The 6690-nt window shown below is 41.4% G+C and overlaps 1 long non-coding RNA gene across 1 annotated transcript; it reads left to right on the top strand.

Annotated features, from left to right (window-relative positions):
- The first annotated feature begins 723 nt into the window (after positions 1 to 723).
- On the top strand, positions 724 to 2716 carry LOC114051346. Its single transcript, XR_003570140.1, has 2 exons — positions 724 to 1536; positions 2351 to 2716. It is a non-coding gene; the product is annotated as an uncharacterized LOC114051346 (long non-coding RNA).
- The last annotated feature ends 3974 nt before the right edge of the window (positions 2717 to 6690 follow it).

The following is a 6690-nucleotide window of genomic DNA, read 5'->3' as shown; positions in this document are numbered from 1 at the left end:
CGTCCAAGCCTGTAAGTATTTTTCTGGTCCTGAGCCAGCCTTTTCCAAGCCAACACAAGTCCTGTGTCTGTGGGGAGATGGCAGCAGGTCTTCAGGAGTGATGTAATTTCAGACAACAACAACAACATGCAGTGAAGATTCCCCGCTGCTGATGTCAGTCCTTATCTTTGAGGCCACTTGCTTTTTAATTGTTCAACATTTAGAAGTGCCTCGGCTTGTGCACAATCTTCTCTGAGTGTTAATTGGCCAGAGCACATGAGTCTAGCTTGTAGACGGTCTGTTCTGTACTCGTGATTGGCCTCAGGTGTAGGTACCTATTTGGAGTAAAGCCGATGATGGGCTGGTTGTCATGACCTAAGGATGATTATACCATAGTGGCATTAGGAGATGGTTGGTTATCTCAAAATGAGCAGTCTACTCAGCTTGGATACTTACAAGTATAGTAAGAATGACCTTGGAAGGAGCCACTGTTACCCTAGAGTTGGAGGGGTGGAGCAGAGAACAAAATATTTTGCAGAAGTTAGAAGAAAAGGGGGGAAAAATCTGTTTCACTTTTGACGTGCAAATTTATGAGGCAGTGCTTCAAACAACATGCAAACAAAAAAAAAGATTATAATAATTTATATTTAATACAAAATTTATATTTGGGAAAGGAGTTTCCCCAAAGGGTATTGCCACATGCAGTTTACAGTAGAAAATAAGTAATAACCATGTAGTATGTGTGTATTGCCCATGTAGGTTATGTGTGTGTCCACATAGATTTGTCTAAATGTGTGGTTCATGGGAAGACTTTGATAGACATCTTGGGAATCTTGCTCATCTTTCTCCAAAAGAGATTTTGATTCTTGCCTGGATAGGAGCAGAAGGTGCCATGAGGTCAGCTAATTCTGCTCTCCTTAGAGGAACGTCCCCTTCCCCCTTGTGCCCATATTGGTAGTATAAAAGAAATGATTTTTTTTCCTGAAGTTTAAGACGCTTTCCTGGTCAGTATCCTTTAAAGAGCAATGGATGCCCGAAGCTTTACAACTTTCTGTAAAATGCTTGCTCCACAAAAGACCATCACAAATTGTGAATAGTTAGCAAACCTATTTATCCAAGCAGATAGCAAACAACAATTAGAAGTTACTAGAATTAGATTAGAACATACCAGCCAATAATTCACAGAGTGAATAAGCTCTCCCACTGAGAGTGAGATATCTCAGCTCAAGTGAGAGAGAATCCCCAATAATAACCAAAGGGAAATTCCCTAAAGTCTCTCGGGAAATGGGCTGGAAATCAGAGAAATTTTTAGCAAACTAGCTTTCCCCTACATGTATGCCTTCCAGAACCTGTTTTCTTTCTCTGAATTTCTCCCCAAAGTGGATCTAGAACCCTGTGTCTTCCCTCAAAGAAAGAAGAATGTTTCCCCTCTCATTCTTTCCACCAGTGAGAAGAACCTTATTATGGAAATCTAGGCTTGACCCTGGTTACATTCACAATATCAACAGTAACAACAATAATACAAGCTTAATCCATCACTTAACCTCATATTTACAGGTAGGAATTCATATATCAATAGCACTTCCAGCTGCAAGGTGGGTCACAGTCAAAAAGAGGTACTGACTAATGAAAGGGCACCATGGACAATGTGTCAGAGGCAGAATTTGAACCCAGATCTCCCTGACTCAGACATGTGCTGAGTATAGAGGCAAGGGCACATATTAGAGGATGAATATAGTCATGTCAATCCTTGTAAGATTAGTCAGGATAAGCAAAGGCTTTTGAGGAAAAACTCAGAACAACAAAAAAGGTTTTTTTGTTTTTAGGTCAATCTAGAGAAAAGAGGAGGATCAAAGAAGTTTTAAGACTACTTTTCAGGGTACATAGGATAATGATAACTAACCAATGAGAGAAGGCAGAACTGGTCAGAGGAAACATAGTACAGTGAACTCTGGAATCAAAAGGACCTGGTTTTAAATCTCACGTCTTTAAATTACTACTTTTGTGTCCTCGGGTTCCTCATCTGTAAAAAAAAAATAAGAGGGTAGGATTAGATAGCTTCTGAGGCCCTAAGTGTTATGATCCTGTGAATGACACGTTTGGGTACTGAAAGAACCATCATATACAATCACTGAGCCACTGTCAGTAACCTTGAGAATGGGAGCAATGCCCATTTTCCTTAGGATTGAAGAAAGGTGGATGACCCCGTTCTCAGAAAGTGGAAGATAATGAAATCTGCCAACTACAGGCCAGTGACCTTGACTTTTAGTACTAACAAAATTCTACAGTGCATTAAAAGCATTAGTAATAAACATTGTCAGCATGGGCTTTGTCACGACTATACCTATGTCAGAGCTTTCCTTGTTTACAGGGGAGCAGACACTGGAGTAACACAACAACCAGCCATTCAGAAGGATTTTGAAGCCCAGGGCTGCTTGACGTGCCAGTGATCCTCTGCAAGCTGAATTTGGAGATGCCTGTAGCTTCCAGAAACTACAGAACCAGCCTTGGCTGGCTCAAAGACAACCTTGAGACCTTGCTTGGGACTTTGTAAACATCCTGCTTCCTGACTTATTGTGTCCACAGATATCTTCTCCTTTAACCCCCACTCCCTTCCCAAAAGCCTCTAAAAACTATTAATATCTCACTCTTTTCCACACCCCCTTTGAGCAGCTGAGAATTCTCTCTCCCTCTCTGGTCTCTTGCAAGTTCTCAGATAAACGCTTTTGTAATTTGTGATCATATTGTTTTATTTTGGGTCCCTTTTGGGGCCAGGCAGTCTTTTGTTAACAACATCTGGAAAAGGAAGCACCTTAGGTTAGGATGCTTTCCTGGTCAACGTCCTGTGAAGAGGGAGGGGTGCCCCAAGCCATGTATCCAGATGCCTTGTAACTTCCCCGCACGTGTTAGCTACACTAAGGATTATCACAAATTGTGAATAGTTAGTAAACCCATTTATCCAAACAGGTAGCAAACAAAACTTAGAAGTTATCAGATTTAGATTAGACTATACCAGACAACAGTTCACATAGTGCATACTGAGAATTCATGTGGCTTCAGGATCAGGTGCTCCAGGTACAGTTCATTTCCTTTTTTTTTTTTGACAAGGTTAACAGGTTAGGAATGCTAGGGTTCTAGTTCTAGATCTTAGCAAGGTATTTGACAAAGCCTCTCTCATACTATTCTGGAAAAGAGGAAGAGTTGAAGCCCAGACAGGAATGCAGTGAGGTAGATTCAGAGCTGTTGGAATGGCCAGACCCAAAGGGAAAGTCAAGCACGGTTTAATGACTACTTCGAAGAAGTCTCCAGTGGAGTACCTCGAACTTGTGCTTGACCTTGTGAAGTTCAACAGTCTTATCATTGACTTGGATAAAGCAATTAGCCATTTTAAGTGCCTACCATGTGACAGGTACTGCTGATAGAAAGAAAAATAAATGCAACAGTCCTTGCTCTCAAGCACCCTTCTATTTTACCAGGGTAGACCATGTAGAAAGAAGAGAAGAAGGAAAGAAGAGGGAGGGAGAATGTGTTAATCACTTACTATGTGTGCCAGGCACCGTGCTAAGTGCTTTACAGATTTGATTCTCACAGCAATCCTGAGCAGATGACATTTTATAGTTGGAGAAACTGAGGCAGAGAAGTAAAGTGACTTGCTTAGGGTAGCACAGCTATTAAATGTCTAAGACCAGATTTGAACTTTGTATGTGTTCATCAAAAAAGATAATGTAACCTTTGACTGCATTAAGAAAGGCTCAGTATCTAGGATCAGGGATGTTCCACTGTTCTGTGGTCCAATCAGTTCTGTATTCAATCTGGACACTGGATTTTCAGAAAGGCCTTAGTAAGCTGAAAGCTTCCAGAGGATCCTACCAGGAGGAAGAAGGGGGCCTTAAGATCATGTCCTGTGAGGACTGGCTGAAAGAACTGGTAATGCTTTGAATGGAGAAGAGAAGATGCAGAAGACGTGTTAACTGCCTTCAAGTGAGGGTCGTTCCGTTTGGCTCCAGAGAGCAGAAGTGGAATTAATGGATGGAAGATGGAAACAGTTGAGTTTAGCCTAAAGTAAGGAAAAAATTGGGAATGGTTAGAACTATCCCAAACCGGATCATGCTGTCCGTTCATTGGAGGTCTCTAAGCAAAGGTTGGATGATGACTCAGGTAGGTCATGGAGGAGATTCTTGTTCAAGAAACATTTCACTAGATGGTCCCTTTTAACTCGGAGATTCCACAGTCTTGCTGTTAACTAGAATGCCCATAGCTTCTTCACTGTTGCCTCACTATACCTGCCCTATCTTGTACGTGTAATGTTGATTTAAAAAAAAAATCAAAGTGTAGAACTTTATATTTATCCTTGTTCAGTTCTGTCTTAGAGGCTGTATATGGTGCAGTGGGTGGAGAATTGGCCAGGAAGCCCTAACTATTGCCATATAGATCTCACCTCTGTGTTTCTGGGTACTAAATTTTTCAGTGTTTGAATCAGCTCTCCAAGGCTATAAGTTGCAAAGAAGGTGGTGACCTGCAGAACTCTCTCTACCAATGAAATCACAGCCCAGGACCTGTCTCTAATACATTTCTCATTAAATTGGGTCCGTGATTTTTGCTGGTCAGTGTCAACATCAAGGCAAACATTCATACGTGGCTCTTGAAGGTTTATAAAGTGCTTTGTATACACTTATTTCATTTGATTCTCACAGCAAACCTGGGAGGTTAAGTGCTATTATTATTCCCATTTTACAGATGAGCAAACTGAAGCAGAGGTTATGATCATTTGCCCAGGGTCACGCAGCTAGTAAGTGTCTGAGATAGGATTTGAACAAAGGTCTTCCTGACTTCAGGCCAAGGGCTCTATCCACTGAGCCACCTTTTCACTTCTCTTGTCACAAAGTCCCAGATAAATTCCCACCTTCTACAAGAAACCTTTCCCAATCCCTCTTAATTCTAGTGCCTCCTCTGTTAATTATCTTCAGTTTATCCTATATATAAACTATGCATAGTTGTGTGCATGTTATTTCCCCCAGTAGGCTGTGAACTCCTTAAGAGTTGTATCCCCAGGGCTTACCACAGTGCCTTGCATATAGTAGGCACTTAATAAATGTTTGTTAATTGACCAAACTGGTCGTTTTCCTCCCCACTTCCTATTATTGCTACTTTGGCAACTAGTTCACTTGTCTCGTGAAAGATTTGGAGAGTTTAAGGTCTTCAATCTATGTGTCAAACAGTGTGATACAGTAGACAAAAATCCCTAACATGATATTTGGTTTAATTGAAAGGCATGATGTCTACAACACAGGATGGGATAGTTCTGCCGTATTCTAACCAGGTCCACCCATATCTGGGGTTCTGTGTTCAGTTCTGGAGGACACATACTGGCAAGGACATTGACAAGCCAGAGAACAGTCAGATGAGGGCAGCCGGTAGGTGAATGCCCTTGCGATTCTACCATACAAGGATCTGTTTATTGAAGGAACTACTCTCTTTATCCCGAAAAAGAGATGCCATGGGGAGGACGTGGGAGCTGTGTTGAAATACTTGAAAATCTGTTTTGTATTCTGCTTGACACCAGAGGGCAGGATTGGGAGCAGTAGAAAGATGTTACAAATACTCAAGCATTTATTAAGCACCTACCATATGCCAGGGACTGCTAAGCCCTCGGGATACAAAGGCAAAAAACCTGTCTCTGCTCTCAAGGAGCTCATAGACTAATGGGGAGACAGCATGCAAACAACTATGTACAAAGATACATATGGAATAAAAATGGAGATAATTGACAGAGAAAAGGGATCCAGAAGGTTTCTTGTGGAAGGTGAGACTTCACCGAGTCTTGAAGGAAAACTAGAGGTGGAGACGAGGTAGATTTGATCTTGATAGAAGGAAAATTCTATAAGCACAATGTAAGCATCCCCCTGGCTTGGATAAGATCCCCCTGTTGAATTTCTAAACCACTGAGTGGTGGGAGTGTTGCTCTCATTTAGGTTGACCTGCAGTCTGAGACTTCCTGTGTTGAGTACTTAACACTAGTCAAACTGAAGTGAAACAAACTCAGTTCCATTAGGTCACGATGAGACCCTCGCCTCCCAGCTTCCAGCCGCCACGTAAGTCAGCACAATCCAGTTCAACAAACATGGATAGAACATTGGTAGATGCCTGTGTCAGGAACAAAAGGGGTTGATCCAGAGCCTATCAGATCAACCAGGAGGTCACAAAGGAGGCATGTATGAGACATAATTGTCTTTGCTCATGACTTTTACATGATTTGAGTTTGATTTAGATTGAGGAGAAACTAAGCCAAGAGGAAAATTTTTTTAGAAGAAATAAAACCAAGCATTCCCATATATTTTTCTATTTGACTACACCATCTTTTGTGATTTACTTTACACTTTACTGTATTCTTTACACTTTATACTTGACTGGTATTCTGTTACTAATATGATGATCACCTTATTCCTTTGCATTTCTGTTCTCTAGTCACTGCTGTGACATCTCTTTCCCAGGAGAACTTTAAGAACAAGAACTCTACCAAGTCTCCCACCCCTTCTTTTGAGTCTCTCTCATTTGTTTTGGAGCAATCCTGCCTGGAGGCAGTGGGAGAGATACTGAAAGGTGCCCTGTAATTCTAGAAGCCTCTTGACCTGTAATTTCTGCTATAAAGGATTGTTTTTTCCTAAGTCAGCCTGAGGGGAAAAAAAGAGAGAGATTGCAAAATGCATTCCT

Source organism: Vombatus ursinus, unplaced genomic scaffold, assembly GCF_900497805.2.
Source record: "Vombatus ursinus unplaced genomic scaffold, bare-nosed wombat genome assembly UNPS02014802.1, whole genome shotgun sequence".
Lineage (NCBI taxonomy): Eukaryota > Metazoa > Chordata > Mammalia > Diprotodontia > Vombatidae > Vombatus > Vombatus ursinus.
Note: the sequence above shows the minus strand (reverse complement) of the source record. Positions and strands in the feature narration are given on the sequence as shown.